Source organism: Hemibagrus wyckioides, linkage group LG17, assembly GCF_019097595.1.
Source record: "Hemibagrus wyckioides isolate EC202008001 linkage group LG17, SWU_Hwy_1.0, whole genome shotgun sequence".
In the NCBI taxonomy this organism is placed as follows: Eukaryota; Metazoa; Chordata; class Actinopteri; order Siluriformes; family Bagridae; genus Hemibagrus; species Hemibagrus wyckioides.
In genome coordinates, this window is record NC_080726.1 from 11,451,541 (window position 1) to 11,464,347 (window position 12,807).

Consider the following 12,807-nt stretch of genomic DNA (forward strand, 5'->3'; position numbering starts at 1 on the left):
ATGTGCTGCTCACATCGTGTGCTTTCTCTCTATCTGCACTACCCACGCGGATGGATAAGTCAATGCAAACAAGATTCTCATAAAAGCATATCATCTTTACGCAGCCGACATGTTAATTACAGCCCGGATTGGTTTGGTAAATTTGGTTTACTTGGGAGATTATTGTGATTATTTCTCTGTGTGTTATTTCTTTGTTATTCTCTGTGAGTGTGTGTGTGGTTTGTTGTTAGTAGTAATGGGTGCCAATAGAAAAGTTTGCAATGAAATTAAATAACATCATATTTATTTTGTGTAGAGAGAAAAATGTGAGGGATAAAAATAACAGGGGAAAAAAAAGGTTGTGCAATGCTTCAGTGTAAAAACCAGCAAGATCTCTTTTTGCACTGATGCATTACTCTTTCTGTCAGCCATGGTTAAGCCTGAAGCTGAACACTATTGGGCCCGAAAACACAAAGTCAGTTTTACAATGCCACAGGCTGCATGCATAAGAAAACTTTTCTTCGTCTACTGTTCCATAAACGGACACTTGTGTAGAATGCTAATCAGCCTCGTCTGGCTGTTCAGGATGGAGAGCTGGGGCGCTCCAAAAAAAATCACAAGTAGTTCCCGCTGACCATAGTGTGGGGCCCAAACGCTTGAATGGCTGGATTGAGGTCTGAGGGAATGCACTCTGTAGCGTCGTGTGAAGCACTTGGGTAATAGCAATAAATGAGTCTGAAGCTGGTGGGTCTCTGTAGAGGCTGACCTTTCTAGGGCAGTCTTGTATTCTCCGGCTTGTTGTTGGTCCAAGTTGATGAGCACACAGGAACAACTAAGACCCAGCCGCTAGGCATGAAAAGGAAACAAAGCAAAGACAGAGCCCCCTTTGTTATCTCTCACTCTCTGCCTCAGTCTTTCTCCATGCTTTTTTTTTTGGCATTACATGTATTGGCTTCTCATCTTTCTGCAATTAATTTACTCATGAAAAAGGATAGCATATTGAGGTGTATTATATTGGTGTATCTGACACACATCCATGTGCTTGTAAAACTGCTTCCAAACGTTTTGACCTGAAGAGAAGTGTGTTGTGACCAAACTGACCAAAATAAGTTTCTCATATGTTGTTCTGATGCTCAGATTTGACACCTCATAAACTCCCATCTTTCTCTTCTAAAACCTTTGGAGATTTGGAGTCAGTAAAAACGAACCAACGCTGGAAGCAGTACAGTGAACTACCTCAGATCTCTGGTGAGGCTTTCAGTAGGGACTCAGAGTCTCTCATGCAATAATTGCAGAGACTTTACAGTTACTGGGCAAAGGAAGAGGCTTCACTGGAAAGTGGACAGCCAGAGTATGGGGAAGTGTGGCTCATTGTCCTTTTGTTGCTTCTCCCTCCTATTAAAGCGGGCGACAATTGCACCCCTGCTGGGTCTTTCATCCCTGCAGTGCCACAACCATTTGATCACTGCTTTTAGCGACCGGCTGTTTGGAGGTGGTTTGCTGGTAGAACACTTCACTGAAACCTAGTGTGATAGAGCTGAAGTGAGAACCCCACTGTTTTCCTTTTTTTTTTTCCCTGTTTCAAATCTTTCACACGTCTTCCAAGCGGAACAGGATTCAGTCCTTAGGCGTCCTGTATTTTTTTTTTTTTTTTTTGGATCACTCACAAATTAGTTAGTTGTACACTTTTTAGCCACTAATATAGCATCATCGGATAACAGCCTGCATTCTGGTGAAGTATCCTACAGGACACATGTTGCGTTAGCCCACCATATGCACCGGAACAAATTTTCAAGGAACAGAGCGGCGGGATCTTTCATCAGCTTGTAAAGAAAGTAATCAGAACTCTCATCAGCTTCCTCATTTTGGTGAAGGCAAATCCCTTTGACCTTCAGCACTGCCCAGTCTAGCATGAGGAAAGTTGGATAGAGAAGCAAAGGCAGGCGATTTTATCGGTTGAAGCGGATGTAGTTATAAAGCAGAGTATACATGCAAAGCCAAATCAATGAAGTGCATTACAGCCGTGACCTGGCGCGCACTCCACAACCCGATGGCAGATCAATGGGAAAATTGGTGTGACCCTTGGTGTTTGGATTTTCTGCTAAGCTAATTAAGCTTTTACTGTAAGTAAGTTTATAGTGCTATAAATACCACCCACACCTGTGATTACCATGATTTAAAACAGTGGCCAACTGCTCTGTAAAATCACAGTTATTCATAATGGACAAAGGCACACAGCAGTTGGCCAAACAGCCACCAATTTATTCATTCAACCATTTAGCATTATTGGTTTGTGCATAATGACCAAAAGCTTTCAGGCAGCCTCTTCAGGGTCCTGAATCCTGAATCCATAGAATTATCTTTTACATGTAATCTGTAATCATAGAACACTTAACTGCAGCAGGTATATGATATTGCACAGACTTAATGATAGCGATGGTTTATGAGCTGGGAAAATGCCTCTTTTCTTCAGAGGTCAGGGCAACTATGCAGGTTTGGCTCATTCTGGTTCTGCTGTCTTGTGTCCAATAAGAGACGAAAGAAGGAACGAACAAGACTTTTTTTTTTTTCATAAGATGTCTCCTTAAGATGTCGGCTCGTTATTTTAATTTGCATCATTACTATAAATACACTTACCCTTAAATAACATTTCCAGAGGAATTTTGCCAGAGGAAAAAAAAAAACACCCAACAGCTTAGATTGTTAATTATCAAATAAGGTCTTGTTTAATTGTGGTAATTAGGTCTTGCTAATTGTAGTCCTACGATAGCTCAGTCAAAACAATACATCACTGCTGGCCTCCTTTATTTTTGCACTCTGTGTCACTAATGATAGGAAGAAAAAGAGCAACTGAACAGCTCTGAATGTAATTTACCCTCTTTAACAACGCTTCATTTGCTCCTCGTTTTATTTAGGGGAATTACGCCATGCCTACACATTCGGGCAACTTATAACGTGTGTCTGATCAGACATGACATATATCATTGTCACGCTTTTCCGTTAATGCATTAAGCAGGCCTTAAAAACTCACCCGACCCCTTCGCTCTCTTTATCCACAGACTTGAGCGACGTAAGAGGGGAGAGGGCGCTGTATTCACTTGCCTGGAGCATTATGCTTAGTCGAAACTGCAGTCTGTCACACAGTGATTTATCGCACATAGGACTAATGGCATCCTATCGAGATAACATTTTATTGTACTCAAGTGCTAGGAGCTAGGAGGGAAAAAAAAACAAAAAACAGTAGCCATCTTCATTTTCAGAATCACTGATGGCTGACTGGTCACCGGAACACTGAAGTGTCTGAGATCTGCTCAAAGAAAAGATATTCCTCTCGCTCTTTTCTTCTCACTCTTTCTGTCTTTCTGTCAAATGAAACTTGGTTAATCTCGGGAAAAATTTCATTCAGGGAGACACATTCTTAGCGGAGTTATGCAGCTGTCAGAGCTTTGCACCGTTCTCTTCTAAACGCGGCTGTTGCTCAGGGCTTGTATGCGAGCGACTCATTTTCTTTTCCCCCAACCAGTTGGTGGAGAAGAAAAGCTTGTCCCTCACTTAGACTTGGACTTAGGACTTAGGACATTGTGCATTCTGAAAGCAGGGATCAGGATCAGCAGCTGCCACATTTACATCCAAATAACATTGGAGAGGGCCTGTTTCCCATCCTGCCCACCTCCTATACACTCGCAGCCAGGTAGACCCTCGGCTCTTCTAGACTCTCGGCCTACTGATTCATACGCAGCACACGACGCCATTCCCAGGGATCATTTGTCCTTATTTCTGTGGCTATGGAGGACACCCACATGGCTTGCTTTCCTGTAATATGGATTACAGTTTTTTGTTTGTCGTTGCTCATCATTTGAATAGAAGGCTTTGATAAATGTAGATGACTGAAGGTGTGAAATTGAAGTCGAAGCGGTTTGTTTAGTTTAGTTTAATCAATCAGGGATGGCGGCTGATGCGTGGAATACATAAAAGCCTGGGAAGAGTTATTGCTCGCAGTCGCTTGACAGCTGAAAGCAGTAGATCCTTTAAACGGAATAATTAATCAATTAACTTCTATTTGCCGTTAGCAGCGATAACACTCCAGGCCAAAGAGGGGTCAGTGCTGAGTTCTCACTTTATCCTTCTCACGTATTGTCTGCTTTGTTTAAACATGCTAATGCACCACATGGCCTGCAAACGACCTTATTCCTATCGTGCACGGAAAGGGTTTAAATAGAATTTGATTGAGGTGGTTTTCAACACGATGGGACACTATACACAATAGAAAGATGATGAATGCTCGTCATGTTCTCGCACGGTAATAAGGAGGCAGCACTTAGCTTTCAGCCCTCTGACTCTATTGTGGTTCACCTAAAGCATGAGCCCCGAAGCATGTGCCCTTCCTGATCCCAAGAGTTTACTGCCCTCCGGACTCCCTCACATCAGTCACACAATCCCCGGTGTCGAATGAACACCGTAAGTCCAGCTGGGCAGAAGAGAACGTCGTACTTAAACGTCGGCTGCTGTGAAAGTTTTTAATACCAGAATACTAGAAGCAGTAGTGTTCTTAAAAAATGGGGAATGGATTGTTCAGCTAATCTTGATTTATGGCTTTTGGCAAATAATAATATTTGTACAGATGTTAAAACAATGTGACGTTCATAAAATTATATTAAAACTGATTCCAAGTGTTTGAAACCACATAAAGAAGGTATGAAATCTGATTCTTGAATCCTAAAAGGTTTTTGTCTGGTTTGGTCTGGCAGAAATGTCGAACCCACATGGTTTTCAAGGAATCCTTCACTTTCCTTAAAACTCCTGCCATTAGGAAGTGAAGAATTCTAGTCCATTCTGTCCAAAGAACTTTTTTTATGAGATTGCGCTTGTTACTTCCATGTAACAAGATCATGAAATAACCAGGCATACCAACATTCTGTAAACTAAACGTAATTCAGTGCTTTAAATATAACAAGCGTAACTTCATGTTTTAATCCAGCGTGGGACATTTAACAGGTTTGGGTTTATTAAGCTGGGGTTTTTTTTGCTTCAGAAGCCCGGGCTGGAGTTTAATAAGCATCTTTGAATCATATTGATTCTTTTCTTTTCCCCTCCACTGGAGACACGGGGTGACCTATGCTATGAATGGGGCTTTTTACTCCATCCTGCTCACTGGCAATACGAGGCAGAATCAGCCACCGAAGTAGCTTCAGGAAGGGGAGGGGGGGGCCACAATACATACTCAAGCCACTTTCAAGAGAGCAAGAGGGCTCATGTTTCCCCTCCTGAGCGGTCACTAACAGAATGTCCATTGTGTCCTCCATTTCACACTACACATGTAGCAATTTCAGTGATGATTCGCATAAGCCACGGGAAGCTAATCACGATCTCGGCGCACAAGACTCGGATTTCAGCTTTTGTCACCGCAGCTTAATTTACTGTCACAAACTTTAACACGCCTCATATATATCCAGTCGGGTGTACGAGCGTGGAATAACGCTTCGCACCTAGACAGACAGGCCGTCTGGTTCGCTTATGGCTGCCGTAGATCTGCCGGAGTAATGTCTGTACCAGTCTGCATTATTACATAGCCATTACGATTGCAATTATCTGTGTAGTCTGGACTAATGGAGGAAATGCGCTTGCAGTTATAAAACTGCTGTGGCTTTCCTGGTCTAACGCCCTCTCTTCTGTAGCCAAGCGCTGTCAATTAGGAAGCATGAGAGAAGATTTATAGCAGTGCATTTAGTGTCTGAGATGTAGACACTCGTAATGTGCTGTCTGTGCTGGGCTGAATATTCTAATCACACAACACACCGATTCACTTGCTAAAGCGGTGAATTAAAGAAATATACACATACTGTATACACTATCAGTCAAAAGTTTGGATGCGCTTAGTCATTTTGAGTTTGTAATTTTCTAACTTTTAGAATAAAAGTGAAGACATCAAAACTTTAAATGAACTCAAGTGGAAGTTTGCTGTGAAAAAAAAAGTCTGAACAAATAAAAATGAAAAGTTTACTGCCCAGTGCTATGTTACACTTGACCAGAAACCTAACTGGCCAGACTAAAACACTTAATTCCTGGAGGAGGGAATGTCTCTGTATAGCAGCAGCATGGTTTGTCCTCATAAAAGGCAGCAAATTGTTGTCCAGCATTTCAGACGTGGTGATCTCTCATGCTTAAAAGATATTATTCGAGTCTGTCTAGAATCATTTTTCTCGGTATGGTTCACTGTTTAAGGTTGGGGGAGATGGCTTTTCTTGGATTTGTCGATGTTTCCACATTCTGTCGTCCATTCATTTTAATTAATACACCAAAAAAGGACAGGTGAAAATTTGGATAAACATTATCTGGTCTTTAGCTGTCTGGTTTTGATGAGCCTGTGCCTTCTGTAGCTTCAGATTCCTGTTCTTGGCTGAAAGGAGGGGAACCTGAAGTGGTCAGTCTGCCTCAAGGTTTGACACATGGAGCATTTTGAGATGCTGTTCAATTGTAAAGAGTGGTTATTTGAGATAATGTCGGGTTCCGGTCAGCCGTTCTCAAACCATTCTCCTCTGACCTCTCTCATCATCAATGTAGAGCAGTTGATTGCTGGATTTTTTTTGTTCCTCATATCGTTCTGTGTAATGATGTCTGTAAAAATCCCAGGATATACTGATATACTCATGCTAGCCTGTCTGAGTATGCCACAACAATGCCACAGTTAAAGTCACAGAGTTGTGCAAGATCTTGTCCTGTATCTGCATGATTTTATGCATAGTGCTGCTTCCACCTGTTTGGATCATTTCATGAATGAGCAGGTGTACAGGTTTTTCTATTAAAGTGGACGGTGGGTGTAGGTACCTGATGCAAATCAAATTGTTTCGCAAAAGTAAATAAGAAGCTTAAAAAAATAGTATAATCCGAGATGCTAGAAGGATTTCCAAATTTTTTGGAGTGCTAGCTGTCTGCTTTTGCCTCCCTCTGCTGTACAGTAGAAATCTTTTTGATCTAGAAAACTACTTGTCTTGATTTGAGGAGATACATGCATACAGGATAAACGCTTATAGAAGTTTGAAGTTGCATCATGGGATGTACAGATGAACAGAATATTCTTCAGTGGCTGTTATTCGGAGAGACTCGCCAGAGCTCCAGTGCCCATGCTGCAACAACAATCTCCAAGATAGAGAGAGAACGAGCGAGCGAAAGAAAGAGAAAGCTCGAGTAGCTGATGAAACTCGCTCTGTCCTGTGACAAAGAGAGGACTCTGGGGACAGAAAAGTAGACAGAGTGGAAGAGAGCGAGAGACAGAGAGAGAGAGAGAGAGAGACAGGGGAGAGAGAGAGAAAGTGGGAGAAATGTGAAGGCGTTCAACGAAAGTAGGGGAAATAGAATGAAAGAAATGGCATGCATAGAAAATGCTAAATAAAAGGAAAGGGAAGGAAGGGAGTGAGAAAGAGTGAACAGCTAGTTGAGGAAATTAGAGCCCAGCCCTCTGGAGACAGTTTAGGGGACAATAATAAGACACACTTATTTTGTTTGCAGACTCCATTTCCAGTTCTGTTAGCATTATCAGACTAACAGAGTGATTCCACATTTTCTGTATGTACGGGTCGCTCACCTCTGATCCGCCTCCCCCGTGGCGTTTCATCATGTGGCCCGTAATCTTATGCAAGATGGTGAAATGGCAGATAATTTGCAGGTAATTAGGCCCTAGTGATTTGCAGGTGAAAGGATGCTGGAAGTGAGGGCTGTGTTTGAATGTCACTGAGGCGGTCGCACCTGTGCAGTAGGAAATGTTTTTTTTTGTTTTTTTTTTTAGAAAGCAGATAATTGCATAATGCTAGATTGGTATATGAATATAGACTTAATGATATAGCGGTGGAATGATCGTATAGTAGATAATGATTTGAAAGCAGAGAGGATGCAGATAGATTAAAGCTTCTACTCGTTATGTTTTTGCGACACACCGAAAAGAGAAAAATGTACCGTTCCAGTCTAAAACATTTTCGAGTTCCATCGGCAGTTTTAAGTCACACAACAGACACATTTTTATCAAGATGAAAAAATATCAGCACGACACAACCACCGTCTTTTGTAACGTCTGTGTTCTTAAATGCCAGAGAACTGTGTCCTGTTTTAAAGAGAAGTTCTCTTTGTTTTATTCGAGGACACACTGGTTGTTTAATTGATTGCTTTGTTTGCACCACTTTCCACTCGTCTTCCTCACAATGCGACCCGAGGGGGGAAAAAGCCCAAGCTTTTACAAGATGACTGAGTGAAAAAGAGATGTGTGTGTGTGTGTGTGTGTGTGTGCGTAGGGGTTGGTAGAAAGAGCGAAGGAGGTTTTTTTTTTTTTTTTAATCGTGATGTCATCAGTGTTTTTCCTGCTCCAGATCTCCCACCGTAGCTCTCCTCCTCCATGGACTGTCTACTCATTTGTGCGTATCAAAGGCAAATCGCTTCAAGAGGCAAAACGGACTCTGAAATGAAAGACCTGCTAAGCCCTCTAATACAACAGCAATTAAGGTCCCACAATTAAAGCGCTTACTCTGGAATTTGGCCTCCATGCAAGGGCACCGTCAAATAAAGCGGGCGCACTCAGCCAGAGAGGCTGCGCAAAGCTCGCAAATAATTACAGGTGGTCGTTGCACAGAAAATTGAATTAGGTTGGAGATTGAAAATGAAAAGGGGGGGATGTACAGACAAACAAATCCTCTGGGGTCAGTAAACAGTCTCGGGCATCAGCTCGGGTAGGGTGAAATTGAGTGAATCTAAAAAAAAAAAACAGTAGCCCATAGCCTGAGAGGAACTAAGTGATGCAACTGCTTGCTTTAATGCTGCCTTCATGTACTACCAGAATTATCGTAAATTTGAGTTTTCCACTAGGAAGACCCCTCAAGTCATAATTATGACTGGGAAGCTCTGAGATACTCGAGTTTCTGAAATGAGAGGAGTCTTTAACTTTGAACATACGGAAGGAGAGTTCTGTTTATTTCTCTAAATACAGCATGCTGTTTTTATTTTTTTCAGATTCACTGATATGAGGAAACATTTTCTTCACGTTGTACATTACTTATACACAGTAAAAATCGCTTGTATTTGACTATAATTCTATTATCGGTACAAGCTAGCTGAGTAATATGTGCTGTGTTGTTAAAATAAAAGAAAAATGACAGATTTATGAATGAGCAAAGTGTCGGCCATGTTTCAAGTTCTTCCTAACACAGCGTGTGAACACGACCTGCTTGTAATTCCCACTTCAGAAGTGAGAAGCAGGATAATTTCTCTATGAAGGCAGCATAAATCCAGATGTGTTTTCAAGATGTTGACAGTGGTAAAATTGACAAAACTCATTGCGGATAGATGGAAAAAAGAGTTCAGATAAGTGCTGAAATTTATTAGAACATTCATTAGAAAATTTCAAAACATAGTCAAACTTTATAATGATTGGTGGCTTGGTAGTTAGCATGTTTGCCTCACACCTCCAGGCTTAGGGGTTTGATTCCTGTCTCTGCTTTGTGCATGGAGTTCGCATGCTCTCCATGTGCCTCGGGGGTTTCCCCGCACGTACTCCAGTTTCCTCCCCCAGTCCAAAGTGGTATAAGCTGATTAGCATCTCTAAATTGTCCATAGTGTGTGAATGGGTGTGTGTGCGATTGTGCCTTGTGATAGACTGGCATCCTGTCCAGGGTGTACCTTATGCCCCGAGTGTCCTGTGATAGGCTGCAGGTTAGGTGTGACACAGTAGGATAAGGTATAGAGGATGGATGGATGATAATAATTGGTAAAGCTTTACATACCACTTCCATTAATTGACATTATCAGTAAGGGGTTTGTGAAGCTTAGATTGATTAGCATACTTTACAGCGTAGCTTGTGTGCTCATTTCAGCATTCACAGGCCTGCTTGTCCTCCTTGTACTGTGCCCAGTGGAATATATTACCACATCTATTTGATATGCAGTAGAATGCGAATACAATTTGTCCACCAGAAAAGCCTATTCACTGAAAGGGAAAGGAAAAGGATGCAGGATATGAAAGCTGCGCATTTACTTCTTTCTGTTCATGCTGAATTTATGTAGGTGAACTTTGGTTGGGGAATTCCCACGTTTTGCTCTTGTGAGCCACTTGAAAAGAAGAAGATGCGACTCTGGTCTCTTGGGTCATTAAAAAAATGGAAGAGCTGCTTATTATTAAGTAGAGGTCATAGCTGACACATCTGAGAGAGCAACTACGGTCTTGTTCACATGTATACGCTACAATGTTGAGTTTTATTTTAATCCCTCTTTACTTTTATATATATATATATATTACACATATATTTACGTGCACACATTTTTCTCAGTCTGAATGAAATCGATCTGATTGTAGATTCCAAAAGTACTGTTTATATTCACACAAAACATTGCATATTTGTTTACGTGTGCGTTTTATATATTCAGAACACAACTACTGCACAAATGTAATATGATGAGCGTAAACACCATTGCACTGCTCATGTGTGTGTGGTATTTTTGAATCAGGGTGAGAAACTTGTCAGAATTCATGCATTTACTTGCTAATTTTTTCCTATACTCTGGATTGTTTAAGATCTGCGACACCTCTTTCAGTCCGATCGGAATTTCAGGTGTTTACATAAAGGCTTCTCATTCCGATTGAGCAATAAGTCTGATTACTAACACATTTTTTTAACTACACATTTTTATTTATTAATGAATGATGCACCGCACTTTTTAACCGTTTATTGTTAAAAATGTTTTCCTCACTAGCCTCTTGTTTTTTTTTCTCTCTTTCTTGAATTTACAGCAATAAGGAAAAAGCAGCTACAGAGACACTGGAAATCACAAAATCCTCTACCTTACAATTACTGAAAATTTACAGACTGTTACAAAACACCTTCCAGACTCTTTCCATTAATGCTGAAGAAACGTATCCGTACTGAAAACTCGAAAAACAGTTCAAGAAATAAATAATTAGATGGTGGAAAGATTCGAACTGAAAATTTTTTATACACACACGATCATACACAATCTGACATGCAGTGAAATGTTCATTTTATAAAATGTTCATTTTATAAAAAATACAGTCAAATAGAATAGGGTCAAAAAGTTTTTTTTTTATATTTTATTTTAAAGTTTGCAATGAAATAAAATGAAATGGGATAAGATAAAAATGAAAATGCGATAAAATAAAATGAAGTGAAAATAGCTGGGTGTAAAGTAGATTAGCAAATGAAATAAAGTGGCATTAGCTGTACAGTTTTCTTTGTAAAGTAATAACTCATTTTAAAAATCAGTTTATTTCTAGCCTCAAAGTATGTAGCGTGTCTGCCTTACATTTCTCTGTGAATTCGCAGTTACTATGGTAACATGAAAGCATGATTGAAGTTCATTGAAGCTGGAGCACCGGTCAGAGCTGTGCTGTTCCAGAAAATTCATCAATTCCTCCAGATTGAAGACTTTAACAGCAGAGCGGTGTAATGGCTAGTAATGGTTCAGCAAATCTATACAAAATGAAAACAGAGTCTTTCTGTTAAGGTCATTAATTAGCCTTGACATCTCATCTCCTCACTGGAAGTGGACCTTTAATGTGGCAGGAATTAGAATTTGTAAATGCTTCTTCTTCTTTTTTTTTTTTAAAGCTGGATGTTTGCAAGTAGTTACAGTGTAAAAAAAAAAAACAAGCTCCGGCTCTGCTATAGTGATCTCTCCGCACAGATGCTCTGATCTTTCCTAATCTGCTTAACCAGGAATGGCCAACTCCTGAAGATCTTCCTGCCGAATTTCATTCCAATCTTAAACTAAGACACACACACACACACGCTTCAGTTAATTAAGTCCTTAAGCGGCATCTGAATATTAGGACCAGGTGTGTTTTGAACTAAGCACTGCAGGGTAGCAGATTTCTGGGAATGAGGTTACATACTAAGCCCCCACCAACACACACACACACACACGCGCACACACACACACACACACACAGAAACACACACACACACACACAGAGGCACATCCACACTTTGTTTCTCTTTTCTTTCACACTTGCTAGCTGTCCTCCCAGTGCCAAACTCTGTTTACTCACAAACAAAACACAGGCTTCCTCTGTAACGGTTCTCATGGCGACACTCAGGCGTTATATAACACACCTTTCTTAATCTTAATTGAGGTGTTAGTAATAGTCGAATGCCAGTGAGATCCCCCTTCTGTCCCACTAAGGAGTTAACAGCCATTTATTTTCTCTGGACATTTGCTAGCTTGTTTGTCTCGCCAGCACTTATTGTCTGTCTCTCATTAAACGGATCACAAAGAGCCATTTATTCACGTGTGTTCAGATCCGGGCTGGCCTTCGCAGATTTGAGATCTGAAAGGGTTTATGAGCGAGGAGGGAAGCTTTTCAATTACACGTGTTAGCTCTTAAGTTTTTATTTCTTTTTTTAATTTATTTTTTGGATAGGAAACTGTTTGGATAAATATTAGTTACACAACATGGAATCGGAGGAAACAAGTTTCTTATTTGGAAAGGGAAAGTTCACTAAGTTCAAGTCTAAAAACTTTGTTTGAACAGTTTGACATTTACAAATCCACCGTGGGTTGTTTACCTAAGTTCAAAAAGTAAGAACAAATGTCATTCCAACTTTGCTTTGCCTAGCTGTTCAACCAAGCCCATAGCGTGTTGCCAAAAAAAAAAAAAAGATTATATTCAAAGCAGAAATCTCATTAGACGCTAAAGTAGAAGGGATTGTTAAATCAGCCAGCCGGTGGCATACACACTCAGCTCTTTGTTTTCCCACCAATGCGGCCTCTATTCAAACCGAGCCCGAGTGCAAATGTGCGCTGAGCTCCAAAGGCATGCGGGCCTGTGGTGGA

General features: G+C 40.8%; 1 protein-coding gene across 8 annotated transcripts in view; it reads left to right on the forward strand.

Moving 5' to 3' along the window:
- tenm4 (teneurin transmembrane protein 4) overlaps positions 1–12,807 on the forward strand; it is a 192,408-nt gene that overhangs the window by 1,020 nt on the left and 178,581 nt on the right. The gene's annotated exons all lie outside the window — the stretch shown is intronic.